Below are 12,066 nucleotides of genomic sequence, written 5' to 3'. Positions count from 1 at the left end.
GTGGAGCTGTCTCCCATTCTTCCACAGTGATTTGGTAGAACAGATTTTCAAGATCTCCAGGTGACCTTGCAGTTAGGGCCAAGAACCAGAGGTTCCACATAAGCATGCCAGGTCCACTATGCCAACCTCTGTGGACCACTCCTGGTTGTGGAGTCAGAGGGAAGTAAATCAAGGAGTTTATGGTCTAGTGGGGAGCCCGTGGAGTGGTCAGGTGGAAGGGTGGATGCTGAGAGCAGGTGGTCAATGCTAAGGACAGTTTAGCATGAAAGGCAGTTGTTAATAGGAGCTAACAACATGAGCAAAAGTAGGGAAGGAGGAAAGCCCGTGGTGTCTAGGGTAAGAATGGCCAGAGACGAGCTAGCTGGAGGAAGGTTCAGTGGGGAATGTATTAGATTTCTCTTGCCGTCATAAATTATCACAACTTTAGTCTCTTAAAGAAATACACATTTGTTATCTTAAAGTTCAGTAGAAGTCCATCATGGGTCTCACTGGGGTAAAATTAAGATGTCTAGAGGATTACACTTCTGGAGGCTCTAGGGGAGAAAACATCTCCTTGGTCTTTTCTAACTTCTAGAGGCTCCCTGCATTTCTTAGCTCTTGGCCTCCCTCTTCAAAGCCAGTGACATCACAGCTCTCTGATCCTTTTTCCCATCATCGCATCTCTCTAACCACAGCCAGGAAAGGTTCTCCACTTAGAAGGATCTGTGTCCAGGATAGTTTCCTCCTCTCAAAGTCTTTAATCCCATCTACAAAGTCCCTTTTGCCATCTATCACATTCACAGTTTCCAGAAATTAGAATGGGAACATCTTTCCCAGAGCGGGAGGTCATTATTCTACCTTCCACAGGGAAGGAGTCCTATCCTGTAGCCCTGAATGTCAAACCAGAGTGCATCAGAATGTCAAACCCGGGGGTGGGGGGTCGGGGGTAGGTGTCGGGGGGTAGCTATTGAAGGACTTTCAGCAGAAGCTACTCAGAATTGTCCTCTAGCTAGAACTGGCAGGGCTGGAACAGTGGGTTAGAGGAGGGAAGCAGGAAGCAGTGTTTTGTCTGGAAGAAGTTTAGGGTTTCCTTCTTCTCTGTGTAAACATGTGTTCTTGGAGGTGTGTGTGTGACCAGGAGCTCTATGTGTATAAACTTGGGATGGCCCCTGCAGTAGAGTCACGATCAGCATGAACTGCAGGACTCAGGCATCCCTTGGTCCCCGTTCATCACTCTAGAAACTAGTTAATTTGGCCTTCCCACAAAGCCCAGCACAGGGACTTCCCTGGTGGTCCAGTGGTTAAGAATCCGCCTGCCAATGCAGGAGACACAGGTTCGATCCCTGGTCAGGGAAGATGCCACGTGCTGCAGGGCAACTAAGCCTGTATGCCACGATTACTGAAGCCCATGCACCCTAGAGCCCGTGCTCTGCAACAAGAGCCAGGGTAAAGAGACGCCCACGGGCAGCAACGAAGACCAAGTGCAGCTTCTGCTGCCCTGGGGCCATTTCCCAGCAACCTCTGCACATTCGAATAATCCAGCTAGGATAGATCTTCCCATGACTATTGAGTCATAAAGGTGCCCAAGCCATTCTTTGGAGCACTAAAATACGAATTCCCCAAAGTGCATTTGACAAGCACAAGAGTCTCCTGGGATTTGTAGATAGACTAGTGTTTGCTTGAATAAGTTAGGATGGGGTCTTCCTGTTTCTAAACAGAGGGAGTGCCTGACACCAGACCTCGTTGCCTTGTAAGGTTCATTACTCCACAGGCTACTGGCGCTTGACAGGCCAAGCTTCTCACGTTTACAGAGCATAAGAATGCCTTAAAAATCCAAATTCCTAAGCCTGATCTGAGCCACACTGAACCCAACATCTGGGCAGTAGCAGGAACCTATGTTTTTCCCAAGTGCCCAGAGTGATCCAGGTTTGGGAAATTCTAGAACCAGGTAAAGAGGCCTCCAAACATTTTTGAAACTTTCCCTCCTCCAGGGTCATGGAAGTGAAGTGAAGTCGCTCAGTTGTGTCCGACTCTTTGCGACCCCATGGACTGTAGCCTACCAGGCTGCTCAGTCCATGGGATTTTCCAGGCAAGAGTCCTGGAGTGGGTTGCTTTCCTTCAGGGGATCTTCCCGGCCCAGGGATCGAACCTGGGTCTCCTGCATTGTAGGCAGACACTTTACCGTCTGAGCTACCAGGGTCATGGAAGGCCTACCCAAATTATGCCTGCCATCCCCCGCAGAACTCTACTCTAAGACCTCTAAAGTTTAAATTTCATTTGTTAATACTTGTTACAGTCTTAAATTTTTTTAAAAATGGGTTAATCATGTCAAAAGGTAGGATCAACTCTTGAACTTTAACACTGACAACTTCACCACTAGGTTAGTTTGAGCAAAGACAGGTCTGAGTTTGCCCACCACCACCTGAGCTGGGGACCACACCGTGCCCCAAGTCTCAGACTCAGCGATTCCCCTGATACCAGTCTGATGAGGTCCAGGCCGACGAGGTGCAGAGAGAGCCCTGTGTTGGCCTTCCAATACTGAAGTTTGAGATTCCCCTCTGCCCTCTCCTCACCCTGGGACCTGGGGCCCCTCCTCCCCACCTCTGGCCTTGGCGACTTCGTCATGACATGAGAGAACTGGACTTGGCAGAATACTCCTGGGTTTCTTTACTGCTGACGTTCTGGGATGGGACTTCTCCACCCTACCTGTACTTGGGGTGTGTTTTTAAAATACAGATTTCTGGGCTCCACTCATGTACCAGATTCCAATTCACTGAGACCCGAGCATCTGAATTCATTCTTCAAATATTGATTAAGAATTTACTGTGTACCAGGCACTGGGGATATGAAGTGAACAAAGCAGGACATAATCACTGCTCTCCTGAGGGGAATCTATGGGAGGATACACACAAAGGCAGAGCAGTAAATTATATGGTTTGTCAGATAATTGTCGTGGAGCAAAAGAGGGCAGGGCAGGGAAGGCAGGATAGGGATCAATTCTGGTTTTAAATTGGACATCAAGTCCATCAGAAAGGTTTCTTCCCCCTGGCCATGCACTGTATGGCATGTGGGATCTTGGTTCCCCAAGTGACCAGGGATCAAACCCACACTCCTTGCATTGGGAGTGCAGAGTCTTAACCACTGGACCGTCAGGGAAGTGCCTGAGAAATTGTTTTGATAAAATACCTGAAGAAGTTAGAAGACAAAGGGAATAGCAAGTACAAAGGCCCTGAAGTAGAAGCCCGAATACTAGAAGGAAGCAAGGAGGCTCAGATCAGATATGTCGCTCAGTTGCATCTGACTCTTTGTGACCCCATGAATCGCAGCACGCCAGGCCTCCCTGTCCATCACCAACTCCCGGAGTTCACTGAGACTCACGTCCATCAAGTCAGTGATGCTATCCAGCCATCTCATCCTCTGCCGTCCCCTTCTCCTCTTGCCCCCAAACCCTCCCAGCATCAGAGTCTTTTCCAATGAGTCAACTCTTCGCATGAGGTGGCCAAAGTACTGGAGTTTCAGCTTTAGCATCATTCCTTCCAAAGAAATCCCAGGGCTGATCTTCAGAATGGACTGGTTGGATCTCCTTGCAGTCCAAGGGACTCTCAAGAGTCTTCTCCAACACCACAGTTCAAAAGCATCAATTCTTAGGTGCTCAGCCTTCTTCACAGTCCAACTCTCACATCCATACATGACCACAGGAAAACCCATAGCCTTGACTAGATGAATCTTTGTTGGCAAAGTAATGTCTCTGCTTTTGAATATGTTATCTAGGTTGGTCATAACTTTCCTTCCAAGGAGTAAGCATCTTTTAATTTCATGGCTGCAGTCACCATCTGCAGTGATTTTGGAGCCCAGAAAAATAAAGTCTGACACTGTTTCCCCATCTATTTCCCATGAAGTGATGGGCCTGGATGCCATGATCTTTGTTTTCTGAATGTTGAGCTTTAAGCCAACTTTTTCACTCTCCACTTTCACTTTCATCAAAGGCTTTTGAGTTCCCCTTCACTTTCTGCCATAAGGGTGGTGTCATCTGCATATCTGAGGTTACTGATATTTCTCCCAGCAATCTTGATTCCAGCTTGGGTTTCTTCCAGTCCTGCATTTCTCATGATGTACTTTGCATATAAGTTAAATAAACAGGGTGACAATATACAGCCTTGACGAACTCCTTTTCCTATTTGGAACCAGTCTGTTGTTCCATGTCCAGTTCTAACTGTTGCTTCCTGACCTGCATACAGATTTCTCAAGAGGCAGGTCAGGTGGTCTGGTATTCCCATCTCTTTCAGAATTTTCCACAGTTTATTGTGATCCACACAGTCAAAGGCTTTGGCACAGTCAATAAAGCAGAAATAGATGTTTTTCTGAAACTCTCTTGCTTTTTCCATGATCCAGCAGATGTTGGCAATTTGATCTCTGGTTCCTCTGCCTTTTCTAAAACCAGCTTGAACATCAGGAAGTTCGTGGTTCACATATTGCTGAAGCCTGGCTTGGAGAATTTTGAGCATTACTTTACTAGCGTGTGAGATGAGTGCAATTGTGCGGTAGTTTGAGCATTCTTTGGCATTGCCTTTCTTTGGGATTGAAATGAAAACTGACCTTTTCCAGTCCTGTGGCCACTGCTGAGTTTTCCAAATTTGCTGGCATATTGAGTGCAGCACTTTCACAGCATCATCTTTCAGGATTTGGAATAGCTCAACTGGAATTCCATCACCTCCACTAGCTTTGTTCGTAGTGATGCTTTCTAAGGCCCACTTGACTTCACATTCCAAGATGTCTGGCTCTAGGTCAGTGATCACACCATCGTGATTATCTGGGTCATGAAGATCTTTTTTGTACAGTTCTTCTGTGTATTCTTGCCACCTCTTCTTAATATCTACTGCTTCTGTTAGGTCCATACCATTTCTGTCCTTTATCGAGCCCATCTTTGCATGAAATGTTCCTTTGGTATCTTCTGTTGTTTTCCTCTATTTCTTTGCATTGATCGCTGAAGAAGGCTTTCTTTATCTCTCCTTGCTATTCTTTGGAACTCTGCATTCAGATGTTTATATCTTTCCTTTTCTCCTCTGCTTTTCACTTCTCTTCTTTTCACAGCTATTTGTAAGGCCTCCCCAGACAGCCATTTTGCTTTTTTGCATTTCTCTTCCATGGGGATGGTCTTGATCCCTGTCTCCTGTACAATGTCACGAACCTCATTCCATAGTTCATCAGGCACTCTATCCATCAGATCTAGGCCCTTAAATCTATTTTTCACTTCCTCTGTATAATCATAAGGGATTTGATTTAGGTCATACCTGAATGGTCTAGTGGTTTTCCCTACTTTCTTCAATTTCAGTCTGAAATTGGCAATAAGGAGTTCATGGTCTGAGCCACAGTCAGCTCCTGGTCTTGTTTTTGTTGACTGTATAGAGCTTCTCCATCTTTGGCTGCAAAGAATATAATCAATCTGATTTCAGTGTTGACCATCTGGTGATGTCCATGTATAGAGTCTTCTCTTGTGTTGTTGGAAGAGGGTGTTTGCTATGACCAGTGCATTTTCTTGGCAAAACTCTATTAATCTTTGCCCTGCTTCATTCCGTATTCCAAGGCCAAATTTGCCTGTTACTCCAGGTGTTTCTTGACTTCCTACTTTTGCATTCCAGTCACCTATAATGAAAAGGACATCTTTTTTGGGTGTTAGTTCTAAACGGTCTTGTAGGTCTTCATAGAACCATTCAACTTCAGCTTCTTCAGCGTTACTGGTTGGGGCATAGACTTGGATTACTGTGATATTGAATGGTTTGCCTTGGAAATGAACAGAGATCATTCTGTCACTTTTGAGATTGCATCCAAGTACTGCATTTCATACTCTTCTGTTGACCATGACGGCTACTCCATTTCTTCTGAGGGATTCCTGCCCACAATAGTAGATATAATGGTCATCTGAGTTAAATTCACCCATTCCAGTCCATTTCAGTTCACTGATTCCTAGAATGTCAACATTCACTCTTGCCATCTCTTGTTTGACCACTTCCAATTTGCCTTGATTCATGGACCTGACATTCCAGGTTCCTATGCAATATTGCTCTTTACAGCATCAGACCTTGCTTCTATCACCAGTCACATCCACAGCTGGGTATTGTTTTTGCTTTGGCAGCATCCCTTCATTCTTTCTGGAGTTATTTCTCCACTGATCTCCAGTAGCATATTGGGCACCTACTGACCCGGGGAGTTTCTCTTTCAGTATCCTATCATTTTGCCTTTTCATACTGTTCATGGGGTTCTCAAGGCAAGAATACTGAAGTGGTTTGCCATTCCCTTCTCCAGTGGACCACATTCTGTCAGATCTCTCCCCCATGACCCGCCCATCTTGGGTGGCCACATGGGCATGGCTTAGTTTCATTGAGTTAGACAAGGCTGTGGTCCTAGTGTGATTAGATTGACTAGTTTTCTGTGAGTATGGTTTCAGTGTATTTGCCCTCTGATGCCCTCTTGCAACACCTACCGTCTTACTTGGGTTTCTCTTACCTTGGGCATAGGGTATCTCTTCATGGCTGCTCCAGCAAAGCACAGCCATTGCTCCTTACCTTGGACGAGGAGTATCTCCTCACCGCTGCCCTTCCTGACCTTCAACGTGGGATAGCTCCTCTAGGCCCTCCTGCGCCCGCGCAGCCACGGCTCCTTGGACGTGGGGTTGGTCCTCCCGGCCACCGCCCCTGGCCTCGGGCGTGGGGGTTGCTCCTCCGGGCCGAAGGAGGCTAGTGTGGCTCAAAGCAAGGAAAGGGGAGAGTGGGAGGAGACAAAGTCAGAGAGATAAGGGTGTGAATGTCTGACACTGTATTGGCTTGAACAACACCATAAGGGCTTTAGTTTCTGATCTGAGATGGGAAACTATAGAACTAGGAAGAATCCCTTGGGATACTGTATGAAGAATACACTGTAAGAGGTCAAGGACTGGAGCATGGAGACCAGGTCAGATGCTATCAAGACAATCCAGGTGAGGGATGGTAGTGCTCAGTTAGGATGGCCAGAACAAAGAGGCCTCGGGGTATTTCTTTCCAGTCCTAAAATGCTAGGAATTGCCAGTCTAATTAAAGCAAGGAGTTAATAGACAGGCAGTGCCTTGTCTTGTGTGTTAAGCCAACAAGCATTTATTGATTATCAATCCAGCACCATTTACTGAAAGCTCTGATTCGAGGCAGCATGATCAGCACCTATTAGGACAGACAGTGGCTGCAGGGGTGGTGAGGAGGGGCAACCTCTCCCAGCGGGGACTCAAGGAGGGCCTCCTGGAGTGACCCAGAGGGAAGCGCCTGGATTTCTCTAGATCAGAGTTTCTCCAGCTCCACATCATTTCAACCTAATAGTAGTAGTGTTAGTTGCTCTGTCGTGTCCGACTCTCTGCAACCCCATGGACTGTAGCCCGCCAGGCTCCTCTGTCCATGGGATTCTCCAGGCAAGAATACTGAAGTGGGTTGCCAAATGCCCTCCTCCAGAGGCTCTTCTCAACCGAGGGATCGAACCTGGGTCTCCTGCACTGCAGGCAGATTCTTTACCGTCTGAACTTGGGGCCAGGTGCTTCCTTGCCTTGGGAAGCTATCCCGTACACTGTAGGATGTTCAGCAGTGGCCTTGGGCTCCACTCGCGGGATGTAGCCCCACCCTCAGTAGTGACAATTGCCAGATATCCCTGCGGGGCGACATTGCCCTCAGCGGGGAACTGCCTCTCTAGACAGAAGAAATAAAGTGAGTTAAGTCATCAAGGAGGGATGAGTGAGACTTGGGTAAATCACTTAACTTGAGCCTCATTTTTTCTCATGTGTAAAATGGCGCAGTATCTGAAAGGTTTATTGTGATAATGAGAATACCTGTAACGCACTTGACATATAGAAGGTCCCAGATAAATGTTAGTTCCTTTCCATCATAACACGAAAATGACACCTCCTGACCCTTGTCTCATCAAATGATGGGCTGCTTCCGAGACTGGGATCTTCAGGCTCCAAACTAGGGCGTTAGTGTTTCTGCCCAGACAATGGCCCTGGGGAGAAGGGAGGAATGAAGCTACATCAGTGGCTCCAGACTTTTGAAATTACCATACTCATCCTCACCTGATTTTTTTTTAAAAGAGAGCATTGATTCATAATTTGTTTCCCAACTACTCAAGGCAGCTGTCCCAGCTCTGTGGGGCAGGACTCACCACATGACCTCCTGGAGCACTGGATCCTTTATCAGCTTGATGACCTCTTCCCATTTCAGTACGAGATGGTTCTCTGGCTTTCAGAAATACTGCGAGGTCACAAGGACCCCAATCTGCTACAGAGGCTCCCAAATATCAGATTAAGAATCACAAATGGTTGGTGATTATAAGAGACCGGGGATTCCCAAGCCTCTAGCACCAGCACCAAGTCCTGCAGCTACCGTGCCAGGCACTGGACTCGAGGTTTCACTTGTGTCAATGGCTCATTCGCTGCTAATGTCACCGTTTCATAGATAAGGACATGGATAAGGATTGCATTAAACCTGTATATTGCTTTGAGTACTATGGTCATTTTTATTTTTTTAGGAAGCAAACAATTTGATGTTTTAATGATCTTATCTTAATTACTTTTGTCTGTGCTAGGTCTTCATTGCTGTGTATGGCCTTTGTCTAGTTGCCAGAGAAAGCAGAGGCTACTCTTCATTGTGTTGCACAGGCTTCTGATTGCAGAGGCTTCTCTTGCTGCAGAGCACAGGGTCTAAGGCACGTGGGCTTCAGTGGTTGTGGCTCATGGACTCTAACGCTCCAGCTCAGTAGCTGTGGTGCACGGGCTTAGTTGCCCCCCGGCATGCGGAATCTTCCCAGATCAAGGATGGAATCTCTGTCTCCACCATTGGCAGACTGATCTTAACCACTGAACCACCAGGGAAGTTCACTATGGCCATTTTAGCAATATTAATTCTTCCAATCCAAGAGCATGGGATCTCTCTCCATTTCTATGAAAGCATTAGTTGCTCAGTCATGTCCGATTCTTTGTGACCCCATGGACTGTAGCCCATCAGGCTCCTTCGTCCATGGGATTTCCCAGGCAAGGATACTGGAGTGGGTTGCCATTTCCTTCTCTGGGATCTTCCCAACCCAGGGATCGAACCCAGGTTGCCCACATTTCAGGCAGTTTCTTTACTGTATGAGCTACCCGGGAGTCATCTTTAATTTCTTTTAACACTATCTTATAGTTCTCAGTATATAAACCTTTCACTTCCTTGGTCAGGTTTATTCCTGTTTGCTTTTTTTTTTTTAATGTGATTTTTAAAGGGATTTTGTTTTTATTATCCCTTTCTGATATTTCATTATTAGTGTAAAGAAATGCAATAGATTTCTGTATGTTAATCTTTTTTTTTTTGGTTGTGCTGGGTCTTTGTTGCTGTGTGTGGGTTTTCTCTGGTTGTGGCAAGTGGGGGCTACTCTTCGTTGCAATGTTCAGGTCTCACTGCACTGACCTCTTGTTGTGGAGAACAGGTTCTGGGTGCAAGGGCTCAGTGGTTGCAGTTCAAGGGCCCTAGAATTCAGGCTCAGTGGTTGTGGCTTACGGGCTTAGTTGCTCCACCCATGTGGAATCTTCTTGGACCAAGGATTGAACTTGTGTTGCCTGCACTGGCAGGCAGATTCCTATCCAGTATGCCACCAGGGAAGTCCATCTGTATGTTAATCTTGTATCCTTCTACCTTGCTGAATTCATGTTTCCGTTCTAGTAGTTTTGGTGTGGCATCTTTAGGGTTTTCTAGACATAGTATGTCACCTGCCAAGGATAAGGACTTCCAAAGTCCCTCACCCTCCGGGTGAGTACACCTTATATGCATTTCTGTCCACATTCTTGGCTTCCTGCTCTTGTGTGTATGGAGGGTCCTCAGTGTGACTGGTGGGGTTTGTGAGGGTCGTGGGAAATAAAGCTGTGAGGCCCAACAGGAGAGGATGCTACTGACAGGAGGAATATAGCCAACACTAAACCTCACTGAGCCCTTACGTGTGCCGGGGTTACATCAACTCCCTTAATCCTCACAGAGAGCCTGTGAGGCAGCTGCTGTAATTCCCATTTGGTGGATGGGGAAACTGAGCCACAGAGAAATTAAGATTGCACAGGTGGTAAAGGGGGACGACGCCTGCTTGTTGAACGCCTGGCTGGACTCCTCATGAGTGATGTTGTTCATCCTCCCCACCATCTCCAGTAGAGGTATAGCCCCTGTTTTACCCTTGCTGTCTCTTGCTTGTTTTCACAAAAATCCTAATCTTGCTTTTGCGTGCTTTCACTCTGCCTCCTTCCGGGTGGAACTCTGGGGAGCACGGCTGTCACAGCGACACCTACTGGCTGGTGCCATATCTACACTGCCTCCAGACCCCTGGACTCCCACTTCCCCCGCGAATGCCTGACCATCCTGCTGCCCAGACACCACCCTCCCTCTCTTGGCACCAGACTCAGAAAGGGCTCTGCAGAATAACCAGGGTTATGCAGAACCAGACCAGGGTTAGTGTCCTGGCTCTGGCACCTGCTAACTGGGAAATCTTAGTCATGTCTTATCATTTCTTGATAAAAATCCCTCACTTGTAAAATTCCTCACCAGGCAGGGTTCTCTGAGGATCACAGGTGCTCCTGAAAATGAGAGATGCAGCGTGAGTTCCGCCCCCTGGCCTCCAGGCACAGAAGGTGTCCTCTCTGCCTGCCTGGGGTGAGTGTGAGGAGGTAGGATTGCACTCCAGCCTGCACGCCTGCTCTTCCCTCGCATCTCCCCACTTCCTGAAAGATGGCAGCTCCTGAATCACCATGGATGGGGATGGCGGGGGTGCTCAGGGCCCCAAGGAGAAGGTAGATGGGGAGCTGGGGTCAATGGGACTGCACGGGGAGAAGGTCAATAGGGAGAGGAGAGGAGTCAGGGTGAGACAGAGCACTAGGGGACCAGGAAGGTGAGTTCTTGTCTCAGTTTAATGGATCACTTTAGACAAGCCAGCCGCTGGTCTGAGCCTCAATATTCCCATCTGGAAAATGACCCTCTTAATGTATATTTTCAGGCCATAAAGGGTAAGAGCTTTGGAAATTGTAAAAACTACACAGGGAAAGAACTCACTCTATTTTGGGGTGGCCTGAGGCCTCCTTGACAGACCACACTCTGGAGCAGTCTGGTAGGACCTGAATCTCAGTTCCGAACCCCAGAGGGGCTCCCAGAGGCCCCCTCAACCAGCCAGACCCAGTCTTCCTCCATCTGCCTCTGCAGCCCAGCCCGCCCTCCTGAGATGGCCACGGGCAGAGGACCCATTTCACTGTCGCAGGACTTGGCCTTGAGAATCAGCCACCATCCATTTCTGCCTCCTCTCCATCCCAAGTTCTGCTCACCTCCCTGTGGCCTGCACCCAGAGGCCCCAGGAAGTATCTCTGAGCCTCCACTGTGATAAGCACTGCCGTTGCCCGGAAGTGAAAAGAGAGCTCCCAGATGGAAAAGGAGCTGTTCCGGGTCTGAGGACCATCATCTGTCCCCATTCCATGACTGCAAGCACTGGCCAGGGGTCTGGATGTCACTGGCACACTGCTGCATCCAGCCTGGTCCTGTCGGTGCTCAGTAGGTGCTTGTTGAGTAAGTGAGAGAATGAACGAATGAATAAATGAATGAGTGAAAGAATAGCAGGGCGGATACTGTGGTTATTCCCTTCTACAAACGAGGAAATTGAGGTTCGGTGAGGCAGAGGGCCCTTTCCTTCGCCGGGCCACCCAGCCCGTGACTGGACTCCTGTTTTCCCACTCTAATGCCCTGTTCTCCTGCGGGCAGAGATCCTGCCTCTTTGCCTGGGTCCTGCAGCATGGTAAGAATTACTGGCCTAATTCCCTGGGTTTTAGGGAACCTGGGCTCCCCAACATCCCCCACCTTCTTTTCCATGGAAAAAACTTAAAAACCCTCATCCTGGCAGGGGGCAACACAGCCTCGTCTCCTGGGTGAATGCACATGTCACACCCCTGGGAGCTGTGGTCACCACTACCACAATGAGGTCCTCAAATCCCTCTGACCCCTCTAATGTGGCCAGGTCACAGTGCCATAGCTGGAGCTTTGGAATAGACAGCGTAGAATCCAACCCCAGCTCTGTCCCTGG

General features: G+C 47.9%; 1 long non-coding RNA gene across 1 annotated transcript; it reads left to right on the top strand.

Moving 5' to 3' along the window:
- The first annotated feature begins 10,027 nt into the window (after positions 1–10,027).
- Positions 10,028–11,323, top strand: LOC147377566 (uncharacterized). Its single transcript, XR_015139370.1, has 3 exons — positions 10,028–10,162; positions 10,551–10,655; positions 11,199–11,323. It is a non-coding gene; the product is annotated as an uncharacterized LOC147377566 (long non-coding RNA).
- The last annotated feature ends 743 nt before the right edge of the window (positions 11,324–12,066 follow it).

The sequence above is a fragment of the Bos grunniens genome, chromosome 2 (genome assembly GCF_055505025.1).
Source record: "Bos grunniens cultivar Pamir isolate PY7600 chromosome 2, Bosgru_T2T1.0, whole genome shotgun sequence".
NCBI classification, from domain to species: Eukaryota; Metazoa; Chordata; class Mammalia; order Artiodactyla; family Bovidae; genus Bos; species Bos grunniens.
This window is presented reverse-complemented; position numbering and strand designations above follow the sequence as displayed.